We start from the raw sequence: 16,309 nt of genomic DNA, 5'->3' as shown, positions 1-16,309 counted from the left end.
TATACCTATTATCCTTAGGTTTTTCTTCTCGTTGTGTCATACATTTCCTGTATGTTTCAGCTAGAAGCTTTTTGCATTTTACATTATCTTTGACAGTTGTGTCAATGTTTTCTATGATATCTTCTGCACCTGAGATTCTTTCCTCTATCTCTTGTATTCTCTTGGTGATATTTGTATCTATGTCTCCTTGTCTCTTCCTTAGGTTTTCTATCTCCAGTGTTGTCTCCCTTTGTGATTTCTTTATTGTTTCTATGTCCATTTTCAATTCCTTCACCTCTTTGTTTGTGTTTTCCTGTAATTCTTTCAGGGATTTTTACGTTTCCTCTCTGATGGATTCTACTTGTTTTTTTTTTTTTTTCATTTCTTTAAGGGAGTTCTTTATGTCTTTCTTAAAGTCCTCCATCATTATCAAAAAATGTGACTTTAAACATAAATCTTGTTTTTCTGGTGCGTTTTGATATCCAGTATTTTCTTTGGTGGGAGAACTGGGCTCTGATGATTCCAAGTAGTCTTGATTTCTGTTGCTTAAGTTCCTCTGCTTGCGTCTAGTCATTGGGTTGTTTCTGGTGTTTGCCCGTCTTGTTTCTGAGAGTGACTTGACCCTGCTATAGGCCTCTGTGTCAGCACTCCTGTAGAACTCTTTTCCTGTTTTCTTTCACCCTTTTCTTAGAACAGGTGCTCTGATTTCAGGTGTGTCAGTGCTCCTGGAGACTGTCTTCCAGCTCTAGGCATGGGCAGGAATCAAAGGGTCTTGTCCCTCATTGCTTGTAGGTCCTTGCACCTAATGGGCACAGTTTGCACTAGGCGATTTCCCCCTTGGTTCTGGACTGTGGGAAGAGGGCAGTCTCCTCTGACTTCTCAGGGGTATCCACACTTCTGAGGGTCCTCCTCTCTCCTCCAAGGGATTTGGGTGCAGGGAGCTGTTTAGAAGGTTTAGTTTGGTCCTGGTCACAGACCAGAACTGCGGGTACTAGCAGCTGTCTGTTTCCATATCCCTGTGTCCAGAGGCACTGTGCAGTTTCCTCTTGTATTGGGGATGTATGCAGAGGTTTGCAGAAGGGGCAGTCTTTCCTGCAGTCTCAGGATGTCTGCACCAAAAGATAGTATTTTCAACAAATGGTGCTGGTTTAACTGGAGGTCAGCAAGTCGAAAAATGCAAATTGACTCATTCTTATTGCCCTGTGCATAGCTTAAGTCCAAGTGGACTAATAACCTCCACATCAAACCAGATCCACTCAAACTTGTTGAAGAAAAAGTGGGGAAGAGTCTCGATTACATGGGAACTGGGGAAAATTTACTGAAGAAAACAACAATGGCTTATGCTCTAAGATCAAGAATCAAGAAATGGGACTTCATAAAACTGCAAAGCTTCTGTAAGGCAAAGGACACTGTCATTAAGAAAAAATGGCAAACACGATGTTGGGAAATGAACTTTACCAATACTATATTTGATAGAGAGCTAATATCCAAATTATACTAAGAATTCAAGAAGTTAGACTCCAGAAAACCAAATAACCCTATTAAAATGGGGTACAGAGGTAAACAAAGAATTCTCACCTTAGGAATCTTGGTGGGCTGAAAAGTACCTAGTGAAATGCTCAACATCCTCAGTCATCAGGGAGATTCAAATCAAAACAATCCTGAGTTTCCACCTCACACCACTCAGAAGAGCTAAGATCAAAAACTCAGGTAGCAACAGATGCTAGTGAGGATTTTGAGAAAAAGCTACACTCATACATTGTTGGTGAGATTGTAAACTGGTACAACTTCTCTGGAAATCAGTCTGGATGTTCCTCAGAAAATTGGACTGTGCACTATCTGAGAACCCAGCTATACCACTCCTGGGCATATACCCCAAAGATGCTCCAACATACAACAAAGACACAAGCTCCACTCTGTCTATAGCAGCCTTATTTAAATAGCCAGAACCTGGAAAGATGCCTTTCATTAGAGGAATGGATACAGAAAATATGGTACGCTTATACAATGGATTTCTACTCATATATCAAAAACAGTGACTTCATGAAATTCATACGCAAATGGATTGAACTAGAAAATATCATCTTGAGTGAGGTAACCCAATGAAAGGAAAACATACCTGGTATGCACTCACTGAGAAGTGGATATTAGCCCGAAAGCTCGAATTCCCCAAGACACAATCCACAGACCACATGAAGCTCAGGAAGATGGATGACCAAATGCCAATGCCTCACTCCTTGGTTAAATGGGTAACAAAAATATTCATAGGAGGGGATATGGAGGCAAAGTTTGGGGCAGAGACAAAAGAAACGGCCATTCAGAATCTGCCCCATATGTAGCCCATATATGTACATCCACCAAAACTTGATAAGATTTATGAAGCTAAGAAGTGCATGCTGACAGGAACTGGATATCGATCTTTCCTGAGAGACACAGTCAGAACATGTCAAATACAGAAGCGAATGCTAGTAGCAAACCACTGAATTGAGAATGGAACCCTCATTTGTGGAATTAGAGAAAGGATTCCCCTCATCAGAGGAATGAGTTGCAGCTTGCAACCCCATAAGAACAACAATGCCAACCAACCTGCGTTCCCAGGGACTAAAACACTACCCAAAAGCTGTACATAGACTGACCCATGGCTCCAGCTACGTATGTAGCAGAGGATTGCCTTGTTGGGCACCAATGAAAGGAGAAACCCTTGGTCCTACCAAGGCTGCTGGACCCCCAGTGTAGGGGAATGTCAGGGTTGGGGTCGGGAAGAGAGAATGGATGGGAAGAGAAACACCCATATTGAAGAAGGGGATGGGGATGGGATAGAGGGCTTATGTCTGGGAAACTGGGAAAAGGAATAACATTTGAAGTGTAAATAAAAAACAATAAAAAGAATTCATTTTTTCATTTGTCAAAATAATAATCCAGTAGTACCATTGAATAACCTGTCACTGCATAAATAATTAAGTAGAGATCATGAAGGAGAGAGAAAGTTCTAGGCCAGATTGATGCATCCTGTGATGCAGGGCATGTTTTTTATCTTCTGTGTGGTTATATTTCAGGATATTATGAATACTGGGCTATGTGCTATCTACAAAGTTAGCTTTTTAAATTTATGCAAAAGATATATGTCAAATTTCTATAACTATAAGAAGCTTTTAGCATGCCAATTTTGTTTTTGATGCTCAATTTTAGTCATCAGTCCTTGATCAGTTGGTCCATTGCTGAGGTGACAAAGTGCATGATAGCAGGTGCTTGTGGCTGAAGAAACTGCTCATTCATGCAAGCCAGGAGGGAAAGAGATAGGAAAGGGTTGGGTCCTGTAGTCTTCTTCAAGAGTACCCTGTCACTTACAAGGCCCAATTTTGAAGGTTCTATAACCAGAAAGTTATTACCTCTAGACGGGAACCACGCTTTTAACATATGGATGCTGGAAGGCCTATGTTATCATACAAAGTTAACACTACCATGTAAATAGTAAAATAAAAATATCAGAACTCTTCTTTAAGCCATGTTGACCCTGTTGGTTTTGACTCCAGAACACCTATTTTCTTAAGCAACTGCCTTTAGTGTTATTTTCCACTCAATCCATTCATTATATTGACACCAAATAGCTTTTTCAAATGAAAATTTCAGCTTTATTACTCCCTACTTTAAGCAACTTCCCTTTCATTAGTGCAGGATGTTCATGATTCAACTTGCTTCTCTTCTACCTTGAACACTAGACTCAGTTGTGATCAACTATCTCTGAACAATACATGTCACACCAAAACCATGTGACTTTGCCTTCTTTTTTAATGTGTGTTCTTTCCTCTGGCTGGAATGCTATTCTTGCTTGCATGCTGACTCTTTCAAGCTGTTGGAAAATCTCAGCTCATTTCTGAGTTTTTCCTGCCCAAATATCCTCTTCCTAGCAGTTTGACCTGCACCAGGTAGAAATGAATTTTTTTCTTTCGGTTTTTTCTTCAATCCAACTTCCTCTACTTGAAACACACCAGCACACAAAGTCTAAAAATCCTTTCTAATGATTGTGATGCGTTCATCCTTGCATTTCTTGCATTCAAAACAGGGACTGAATTGTAGCGACAGATAAGGATATGTGAGTTAACAAATAAAAACACAATTTGCATGAATGAGAAATCCTCAAGTGTTCCAAAGGCACTTCATGATTTATTGTTAATTTGAGTATCTACAGAGCTGGGGCTGAGAGCAGAAAGAGACTTCATACCTATTGTTTTCTGTTGCTTCTAATACAATTATTTATTCTGAACACTATAAATAAAAATTGCAGCTATTTTGTATGATATTGATGAGTGCACATATCTTTTGATAGTACTCCTAGTTGTTGTTGGACAGAAACCCAGAAAAGCTAGATAAGCATGCATGTACCTCCATGAGAATTAATTTATGACCATGGAGGTTCTGAGTATAATAAGTAATAATTAAGCTGACATTTAAAACTCAAGGCACACAAGCACTTATATGATCTCACAAAACTGCAACAAATAGACCAAAGTATACCCTCTAATGCATGGATTTTCTATGCAAGCTTATATTTTGATTAATTTGTTCATTATTCAACCTACATTCTTTGATTGCCTTCTACTGAGCTCTGTATGTGATGCTTTGGCTTTAAGGAGGTGAATGGAGAGATAGTTTTTGATTAGTCTACACAAAGCCCTTGAGTTCAGAGAATTTTTCACATTCATTTATTACCACAGCAACTCTTTCCCATGTGAACTGACAAAGATTCCTGATCCTACCTGAACATCTAGGCTTCTTAACTTTTAAAATTTTTATTTGTCTTTCCAAAAACCTCTGCTAATTCCTATGCCACGACTTACCATCTTGATCTAAGTCTTCTCTATCTCGTATCCCCCAACGACTCTAAGAAGTCTTACTACATTTAGCTTAAGTGTTAATTCTTTAGGGATTCTTGTGTTCCTTAAGCACACCTCATAAACTCAGTTGTAATTACAATAATCTCTATCTTTGTTTATGGTCCTCCTGGAATATAAAATATATAAGAAGAAACTCCCTATGTCTTCTTTCAATCAAGTGACTCCAGTGTCCAGCATTGAATTGGTATACCAAGAAATCAATAAAATGGTAATAAACATTTCCTGAATGGGTAAATCAATTACTAGTGACTGGATTTCTTGCCTGATCTGTTTATTCCTTGCAGTATAGGGGCTATTCCCTATATTGCTTTTCACACAGAGATGTTTAATAACATAAGATTCCAAGAGAAACAGGAGAATCCATTTCCCTGAAATAGTGATTATTGACTTTCCATGGTGAATGAAGCCCTCTGGTACTGGTGATACAGTCAGTGGCTCCTTGATCATTCCAGGTGGGAAGACTGTAGGGAAGAAGAAATCTGGTCATTGCTTCTTATCTAACCCAAGGATAAGGAAATAGGGAAGACTAGCATTTGATAAAACAATCGAAATCTCTTTTCTATGAATGAGGCTGATCACTTATAATGAATGTTGGATATTTAACGTAGCTAATCTACAAAGATTGCAGAACTCAGAAGCAGAAACCACAACATTTAATGATTCATTTTGCAAACATGGCCTATAAACAGATGACACAGTTAGAACTTAAAAGTTCTCTGATACAATCGAGTTCTTCAGAGGTTATATAATTTTCTTTGGCACTGAAGAGATCCTAAGCAATATTAGCAAGGGTAGAAGAGAAACAGGGTGTCCATTAAAATGTCATGTTCTGTCCTGCTCTCAATTTACAAAGTCAAACCTTGGTGAAGGTCTGAATGATGGTGTTGTGATTCTGTTTGTGTGTGCTTCACATGGGCTAAAAGGAATGTACGGGCAATGTGCTTCTCTCATTTCGTTCTGAGACCTGATCTCTCTTGACTTTCTTGCCACCTACCCTCATGGATAGAGATTGCCTATGGGTCAGATACCTTGCCTTATTTCTCTTCTATCAAGCTGTCTATAAAAATAAAATAACTCTAAAATCCCTGTAATTTTTATTTAGAAAATGTAGCAAATTTCACCAACCCCAACAAAGCAGACCATCTTCTTAGTCTATATAAGTGTTCAAACTATATATGTCTGTGTTACATGACTTTCTACTGACATTATTTCTATGTTACTCCTCAAAATCAGAACTGTATCTAATCCTGCATCACATTCACTTCAGTTTTCCACGAACTTCAAAGCCTAGGTTAACAAGGTTATTTTTATGATAAGATTTAATCCCTTTATAAAGCTAAATTTTTGGTAGTATTTATATCCATAGTATCAATTTCTTTGTGGAAATTGTAATTCTTGGGCCTCATTTCAGATCTATTAAATAATAATCTCTTAGAGAAGGGGACTACAATTTCTACATAGGAAACACCAGCTGAAGTTAACCTTAGTGTTAGCATAAAAGTTAAATAAAATTCCTCAGCAGATTAATGATAGGAACAAAGAATAACCAGCCTTTGCCTTAATATTCTCAAAGAAAAAGAAAACAACCCAGTTTACAACTCCATTATTTACATACACGTAATAAATAGACTTACAACATTTTGCTTTATTAAATGATTCCTCAATGTAAAATACATAGAATAGTGCCTGGCTCATAATGAATAGTGTATAAAGGTTAGCTAGTATTAAAGTTGTTTATTGGTTCCAGAAGATATTCATTCACTAAGTAAAGTCATTCATTTTCTTCTGGAGACTTCTGATGCTTCTCAAATAGACAAACTAAATAAGCTACTAAATTTCAGAGATGTAAAAAAAGCCTCATTAATAAAAGAAGTGATTTCAACTTATGTAATAAAGGTCCTTATGGCTAAATTTTCAATTTTAACTACTCTATCTGGTTTGTATGATTATGCATAGCTGCTTAAGAAAGATGAGGCACATTACCTATTCTTTCAAGTCCCTTTCTTGTTTTTTTTCCTGGCTCAGAAAATTATGTTTAGAAATCCCCTACTCTCTTTTTTTCTAAAGCTGTTGGCTAAAGTTTGACAACTCTAGTTGGCTTTGCAAGAAGTCAGAACCCAAATCATTCTGGTCTCCAATATGCATAAAATTGGCCTGTGTCCTCTGCTATATTGATAGAATTTCACAAACAGACTAGAGGATTCTATTATAGTAAGCCATCAAGAATTTGCACTTTGTGAAGAAAAATATGAATAATCGAATTCTGATTGTAACCAGTATATAGTATCAATGTAAAATGCAGATCAGTGTTCCTTTATAGTTTGCTCCCAGATCTTAGGTAAGGGTCAGGGGGCAGATTCAAGTACATGGAACATCTACACAGTGCTGTTTATTCATTGGAAGTCTATGGAGACTCAATGAGGTGCATGAGTTGGAGAATGCACACCTGGGAAATGCTCGATCTGATCATATAAAGATACATAATGAAGAGAAGGATAGACTCGAAACCTAACCATGGCTGAGTGAAGAAACGGCACTTCTTGCCAAAATAGTGCTGCAAGATAGAGCATATTCACCAGCACAAGGGAAGGGAGCACATTCATAGGACAAAGGGCCAAAACAGGAAGGAAAAGATGCTAGCTTTATGAGCAGATACTTACATAATATTTTCTTTCTGAATTTTTCCATCCTAATGAGACATCCAAGTAAGTGCATGTTTAGGAAGAAGAGTCATGCATTAATATGTCCCCCAAAGGAGAAGTTCACAGAAACTTTGAAGTATTTATTAAAGAGTTTATAATGACAGAAAACATTTTGAAAAGCACATTAAAAAGTACTTCAATAATTTAACCTTGGAATTACAAGACTGTACTGGAACTGAAGAACACAGTGCTGTTCCTCCGTTGTCCCTGGTGGCTTGCATGCATGTTTATAGCTCAGAATAGTCAATTTTTGAGTTGGTGGTGGACTGGTACTCTTTGTGACCACTCAGATAATTGCCTGAGTTTGAAATTTGTGATATTAATATCAAATATTTCATAATGACATCAATTTAACTTAATATTGCTCTTATCTTTTGGTAAAAATAAGGTTTAATATGTTTTTCTCCTACATGGGGTGAAATAAGGAAAGACTTTATTATACAAGATAATTAAAATTCTTCCTGAGGTTAAAAGTGATTTAAAGAGAATCACAACACGAGATAATTAGGCCTTATTAGACACTTTATCTGCTTTACAGAAGCTACTTTTTCCAGGATGATAAAATGTGCCTTTGTCTTTTTTTAGAAAGCAAGATACCAAATTTGGAGGGAAAAAAGATCTTTCCTCCTACTCTTAGCTTCAGCACATGTCTCTGTGAATGGATTTATGGAAATAATTTAATGACAGGGTTACAGTTTCCAAAAGCTAGACCTTTATATAATGTGATGGTTTTTCAACTACTTATTCATTCTGCTGTAGTAGAATTACATCTTAACTTCTATTTTTAGTTGGTTAGCCGAACATGATATGAATTTGTGGTTTTCCAGTTTTTCCCCCTTCTGATGGGCAGAATAATAACAGATTCGTTTTGGGATATTTAACAAAAACCCTTTTGTTATTTGACAGAGTCATTTATGCTTCCTTGTTTCATAGTTGGTAAGGCAAAGCACATCAGCATTTGTGTTTTTAAAGTTTAGTGAACATAAATTATAGGTTATTATAACCAGGTAATAGGGGATAGTATTTTCTTGGAGGAACATTGTTTTAGATAGAGAAAGCACATGTGTTTTGTGAGGGGATGCCAGTACCCCAGAGTAATTGGAGTTTTTCCAGAGTTCTAAACTGTATCCCTCTATGAGGCCTGCTTTTTACTCTGCTTTTAGGTCCAATGATAGGGCAATGCTGAAACTGACATCCTCTGCTGAATTGTTTTCTGGGTTTCAGTGTGCTCTCTCTCTCTCTCTCTCTCTCTCTCTCTCTCTCTCTCTCTCTCTCTCTCTCTCTCTCTCTCTCTGTTAACAATGTTCAGTGCAGCTAACAAGAATACATCAAGTAGTTCTTGCTTGTTTGTGCCCATGAATATTTTTTTTGTTAATTTTATCTATTGACAGCATATTGTTTCACTTGCCAATAAGAAGCTGTTTTAGCATACAATGGAGAAAAGAAAGCATCTCCAACAAATGGTACTGGTCTAACTAGATGTTTACAAGTAGAAGAATGCAAGTAGATTCATATTATTAGTCTGCATGAAACTCAAGTCAAAGTGTATCAAGGACCTTAACATAAAAACTGGATATACTAAATATCATAGAAGACCCTTGCTCAACTATGTGCATAGCAGGTTTATTCAAAAAACCCAGAAACTGGAAACAACCTAGTCATCCCTCAACTGAAGAATAGGTAAAGAAAATATTGTACATCTACATGATGGAATACTATTCAGCTATTAAAAACAGAGACATCATGAATTTTGCAGGGAAATGGATGGATCATGAGGTATCATCATAAGGGAGGTAACCCAGTGCCCAAAGGACAAAAATGGTGTGTTACTCACTTATAGGTGGATATTAGTTGCAAAATATCAGATACTTAGTTTATATACTCCACAGACCCAAAGAAGCTTAACAAGAAGGAAGGAACAAGCAATAATGCCCGAATCTCACTTAGAAGAGGAAATAAAATAGTCGTAAGAGAAAGGTTAAGGGAACTGGGTAGGAGAGGAATAGGGGGTTGTTCAGGATCAGATGTGGGGAGGGACAAAGGACAACCTTTGTTAGCATCTGCAGGAAAGCTTTTCACTTCCTTTGAGAAAAGTTTGAGAGATACCACTTAGATTAGGCTGTTTGACTAGGACCAACCCCAGAAGCTGGCATTACAGGTGTACCCCATAACACCTTGCATTTTTCTGTGGGTTTGGGTCCTCATGCTTGTAAGGTCAAGTACTTCACTAACAGAAGCATGCCCTCTTCCTCGCCTGTTACTTTGACTCTGTCTTTTGCACTGTCCAGGACTTGCAGTGGAGAGCTGAACAGAAGTGATGATGGCATCTTCATTTGAACTCCCCGGGAAAATGTTTAATTTTTTACAATTCAATATAAGACATCTTTTTTCTAGTTGTTTCCTCACGTTTGAATCAACATGAGATTGATTTTCATTGGGTGTCTCTTTGGCATCAAATTTAATATGCATCCTAAAGTACTTTGATTTTTTTCTCTAATGTTAACATAGCTTTGAATTTTTAAGGCAAATCAAAGTTGGTTATATTGTGTTATTTTTTGGCACAGGGGATTCAATCTGCTAACAGTTTATCTGCCTGTATGACTCTGAACTTCAGTGAATTGGGATACCATTTTCTCCCTTGCTGGGTTTTGGATAAAGGTTATTATGACCATAAAACATTTTTTAAGAAAGTGTACTGCTTTTTCTATCTTAAATATTTACAACAGTTACTGGTGAGCCACTTAAACTTGATGTTTAATTATGTGAGTATTTTAAATATATTTAGTCCTTTTTCAACATTGCAAGTTATTTTTTCCTGATAATTTGTCAGCTTCATCTGGCTCTGATTTTTTGATATGTCAGTTGATTCCACAAAGCTCCCTTCCTTGTCATTGCCATTACTATGATCTCTGTTACTTCAATATCTTCTTTTTCTTCTCTTTCTGGACACTTATTTCTCCCTATGCAGATTGGTTCTTGTTAACATCACAAAACCTAAATGTATCTTGGAAAATGGAATCTTGAAAAAAAAAAATGCTTTCATAGATTGGACTGTAGGGACATATTCTTGATTAATATGAGAGGATCCATTTCACAGGGGATAGTATCACCACTGGGCTGGTGGTTGGCTTGTAGAAGGAAGCAGGGTGAGCTAACCAGGAAGAGTAAGCCAGTGAGCAGCATTCCTCAGTGGCTACTGCTACATTTCTGCCTTGGCTTCTCCAGAATGACTTGGAGTATCCAGACAAATAACCTCTTTCCTCCCTCAAGGTGCTTTTAGACATGGTCTTTATTAAAGCAAACCACTATACCTTCCACATCTATCTGTTTCTCAAAACATTTACAAATTTATCTTTTTTGTTTCCCTCATTGGTATATTTGTTTTCTCATAATATATGGTCATGACATGATTAATTCATGAAGATCAGATTAATTTTCTCTTCTCTCTTTAATTCATTATTGCTTCTCTCTCTAATTCATTACTCTGTAAGTTTAACACATTTATTTGTTTTACTTTTGCTGATTTCTGATATTTTAAAAAATTGACTCTTTTAAAGTCATTGTGTCCCATCTTTATTAATGTAGTTTATACTCTTTTTATTTTTAAATGATTATTCTTAGAAATTAGCAAAAATTCTTGAGGTAACAAAACTTATCTTTTCTAGTATGTGCATATTTTCTCCTAAATCTCATATTTTTTTCAGATTTCTATTAAGTTTGTGCGTATTTACATACCTATATAATGTTGTATACATTTTCATTAATGAAAAGAGTTTTCTTCTTTCTGATTCTTTTCTTTGACTTTGGTTTTATTGATACAGTCTTAATATTGATCTGTATTTTAAGGATTTTAAAAATTCTTTGTTTCTTTCTTGTTATTTATTTATTTGAATCAGGCTTTCAATTCATACTATAGACTGGCTTGGAACTTACTGTATAGACCAAGCTTTCCTTGAACTCACAGAGGTCCACCTGTCTCTGCCTCTCAAATGCTGGAATTATAGGATGAAATAATTTATACAACATTTTAAAATAAATTTTCACATTAAAACAAGATTCGTAGTTCAGATCTTTCTTATTGTGATGTTGTGGTGCTGCTCAAAACCATTTTAGATTTGGAATCATGTCTTAATTTAGATTGTTGGACTCTACATATCTCAAAATGCTCTTTACATTTCTGCAGAGAAAGCACTTTCCACATCTGTACAGACACTGCGGCAGTGCAGCAAGCACACGCTTTAAAACTTTGTCGTCCTTGCTTGTTTTTGTTTGTTGCTGCCATCAAGTACTCAGAAATCATGTTGTCATTGCTAATATATTCCTTTGTGTATTTCTCATAGTTTTCTTTTGTGGTGGGCTATGAGATGATCATGATTTAAAGTTTTTACATATTTCTGTTCAACGAATTGCTTTATTATGAGTGGGTTCTTTATTGTTATTGGTTCCTCTATCATTTTAAGTGTTCTTGACTGTGGTTCTGTCATGAGTCTGCTATAGTCTTTCACTTGTGTCCATTTCAGAAAAACATCACATGTTTCCCTCATATGTTAATACCATCCAACCAAATTCTAAAGAACCCTTAAATTTCCACTTCAACCCCTAATGTACTTCTCTGTATGCTTCAACTTAACATGCTGTTTTTAGCTTAGTTTTGTTCTCTGATTTTTTACTTCATTCTTTTAATTAAATTTTTATGCAATATAGTTTGATTAAATTAATAATCAAATAGTTGATCAAATCTTTCTCTTCCCCCAGATCTTTCCTGTCTCCTAATTTATAACCACCCAATCTCATGTTTCTCTCTCTCTCTCTCTCTCTCTCTCTCTCTCTCTCTCTCTCTCTCTCTCTCTCTCTCCCACACCCTGTGTGTGTGTGTTACAAAAACAAACCAAAACAAACTAAACCAAACCAAACAACAAATCCCTCATAATCAAAACAATCCAATAAGATTAAAACAAAAACAAAAACAAACAAAACAAATACTAAAACAATACAAAAAAGCAAAACACCCACTAAGTCTGTTTCTATTAACCAAATTCTCTAGGCCTTGTGGCCTGCCCTGGAGTGTGGTTGATAAACCCAGTGACCTTCGGTGAAGAAAATTTAATTTTTCTTTTGAACAGTTATCTTCTTGGTTAGCAGTTAGACTTGGTGTCCACTTCTGCTTCTCTGTGCTGGGATTATTTTTAATTGAGCAGTGTACAATTATTTAATTTAAAAAATTAAATTTATTTTTACACTCCAGATTTTATTTTCCGTCTTGTCTACACTCTGATCTCTGACTGTTTCACATCCCAAACCTCCTCCCTGCCCCACATCTCACTCCAGTCTCCACAAGAATGTCACCACTGTCACCCCACCAGACCTCTAAACTTCCTGGAGCCTCCAGACTCTTGAGAGTTAAGTGCATCTTCTCTGATTGAACCCAGGAGTCCTCTGCTGTGTTGGCCTCATCTCAGCTGGTGTATACTGCCTGGTTGGTGATCCAGTGTCTGAGAGATTTCAGAGATCCAGGTTAATTGAGACTGCTGATCCTCCTACAGGGTTGCCCTCTTCAGTTTCTCCAGCCTTTCCCTAATTCAGCCAGAGGGGTCAGCAGCTCTTGTTGATTGGTTGGGTGCACATATCTGTATGACTCTTTCAGCTACTTGTTAGGTCTTTTGGAAGGCAGTCATGATAGGTCCCTTTATGTGAGCACTCCCTTTCCCTCCAGTCTCCCTCCCTCCTTCCCTCCTTCCCTCCCTCCCTCCCTCCCTCCCCACACTGTGGTTGCTTTCTTCTCTTTCCCAAGTGGAACTGAGGCATCCTTATTTGGACCCTTCAGATTGTTGACCTTTTTGAGTTCTGTGGACTGTAGCCTAGGTATTCTGTACTTTCCTTTGACTAATATCCACTTATTAGACCATGGATGTCATTTTGGGCCTAAGTTACCTCACTTAGGATGATATTTTCTAGTTCCATTCATTTGCCTGCAAAACTCAGGATGTCCTTTTCCTTAGTAGCTGAGTAGTATTCCATTGTGTACATGAACTACATTTTTTTGTATCCATTCTTCTGTTGTGGGACATCTGGGTTCTTTCCAGCTTCTAGCTATCACAAATAAGGCTGCTATGAACAGAGTGGAGCACATGCGCCTGTGGCATGCTGCGGCATCTTTTTGTTATATTCCCAAGAATGGTATTTCTGGGTCTTTAGGTAGATCTATTTCCAATTTTCTTAGGTGTAAAGGGCCGCAATAACATTCGCCACCACTAGATGGCGCTGGCTTCCACTGCGCCCCACGTGGAAGGCCAGGTCAGTCAAGATGGCGCTAGCCTTTACCGCGCAAGCCGGCTCCCTATCGGGAGATTGGCTGTGTGCGCATGTGCAAGAGTGCCTTCATGCCAGGTCTTTGCCCATTTCACCTGATGAGGTCATGAGTAAGCAACCAATCAGGTGTGGGTGCGTACCGCGGGGGATAAATTTGGCTGCACGGGCTTCCACCAGACAGAAGAGAGAAATGTTGTCTATAGTTAGAATTTCGGTGTCCGCGTGCTTCTTGCTAGAAGTAGCGTTGGACATATTGGTGCCGAGACCCCGGGAACCAGAGGCCACACCATCGCATTGGGAAGCCCCCGTTTGAAGCAGGTAAAACTCTGAGAGAACATGTTTAGCCTTGACCTGCTTGCCGGACGCGGCAGGTGCCGTTTGGTTGCTGGCAGCAGCCCTCGGGTGGTTTCTATTGACTCTTGAGTTTCTAGTTACGGCCAAACGGCGTTTAACAGCAAAGCGGAGAGCGTTGGGGGTGGGGCGAGACAGTGCTTCAGAAACAGAGTTAGAGAACGATTCAAAGAGTTTAAAGGGAAAAAGTGCACTTAAGAAAAGAGACCCTCTCGAGGACCTTAGATCCGAGGGAGAGAGAGAATGGGGAAAAGACGCCTCGGGTGAGATAAAACAGAGTAAGGAAGAAGAGATCTTGAAAGCGAAGTCTTTATCCGTAAAGGATTCAAAGACTTCAGAGCTTGATAGCTCAGGACAGACGAGCAGAGAGAGGATTTAGAACATAAGGCAGCTGCCAGTAAAAAAGAAAGATGCTACCCAGATGAACAACGAGCTAACAGCTTGGGTAAGCAAAAGGAAGTGGAAGGCGGAAACATGCGGTTTCCCAGCCTATAAGTCCCGGCCTCTCCATCTTGTATGGAGAGATTCCCTCAGATTCCTTCCTCACTAAAGAGGAACAGAAAAAGATACAGCTGGCATTGTGTTTGAGGTCGCCGATGGAGGCGGCGTTCACGCCGCCAATAGAATATGTTCAAATTAAAGAACTTGCCGAGTCGGTCCAGAACTATGGAGTTAGTGCCAATTTTACTATTGCTCAAGTCGAGGCTTGCTACTCTGGCCATGACTCCAGGAGACTGGCAGACAACAGTGAAGGCCACGCTTCCCAATATGGGACAATATATGGAATGGAAAGCCTTATGGTATGATGCCTCTCAGGCACAGGCCAAAGTTTGAAGGCAATCAGAGACTGGAATGATCTGTTAACAGGACAAGGGCAATACAATAATCTTTTGAGGGCTCAAATTTCCGCTCCGATTAAGGCATGGAAGGCACTTTCAAGAAGGGAGAGTCTGGGGGACACTTAACGAGAATCATGTCCCCCAGGAACCATTCTCAGACTTTGTGGCTAGGATGATCAGGCAGGATCTTTTTGAACAGGCAATTTTAGTAGAACAGTTGGTTTATGAACAAGCCACACAGGAGTGCAGAGCGGCTATTACGCCTAGGAAGGGCAAGGGATTACAGGATTGGCTGAGAGTTTGCTGAGAACTTGGAGGCCCGCTTACTAATGCCGGCCTCGCGGCTGCTATCCTACAGAGCCAAAAGTGCTTAGGTACAGGTGATCACAAGGTCTGCTATAACTGTGGCAAACCAGGACATTTGAAAAAGGAGTGTCAAGCCCTGCTAGGAAGAGAGCACCAGGACTGTGTACTAGGTGTGGGAAGGCTATCATTGGGCTAGTGAATTCGCTCAGTTAAAGATATCAGAGGCAAGCTTATTCAGCCCAGGCCTCCCCAGACGGAAGAGGGTGAAAATATTCCAAAAAAACGGGTATCTGGGCCCCCAGGTCTCAGGGCCCCAAAACATATGGGACTCCAGCTACAACAGACGGACTCCGATTCGCAGAGCCACTAGAGGCTCAGCAGGAGTGGACCTCTGTTCTACCACCCAATTCATATTAATGCCACTGATGGGTGTGCAACCCGTCCCCACTGACTACAAAGGCCCCCTATCCGTGGGAAGTGTTGGCCTTATTATGGGACGGTCCTCCTTAACTTTAAAGGGACTAATTGTTCACCCTGGAATAATAGATCAAGATTACACGGGAGAACTTCAAGTTCTCTGTTCGTGCCCTCAAGGTGTTTTTTTCCATTTCCCCCAGGTGATAGGATTGCTCAGTTGATTATTCTTCAAGCTTACATGATCATTTTCCTTCTTCCGGGTCCCTAGAGGGAAGTTTGGCTCTTCGGGACTGATTCTGCTTATTTAATGATGGACCTTAATTCCAGACCCTCTTTAGAGTTGAATGTAGAAGGGAAAATTTTAAAGGAATTCTAGATACAGGGGCTGATAAGAGCATTATCTCCTCCAAGTGGTGGCTAAGGTATGGCCTGTCACTCAATCATCCCATTCCTTACAAGGACTAGGGGTATGAGGCCAGCCCCACTATCAGCTCACGCTCCTTGATTTGGC

The sequence above is a fragment of the Rattus rattus genome, chromosome 3, assembly GCF_011064425.1.
Source record: "Rattus rattus isolate New Zealand chromosome 3, Rrattus_CSIRO_v1, whole genome shotgun sequence".
Taxonomy (NCBI): Eukaryota; Metazoa; Chordata; class Mammalia; order Rodentia; family Muridae; genus Rattus; species Rattus rattus.
This window is presented reverse-complemented; position numbering follows the sequence as displayed.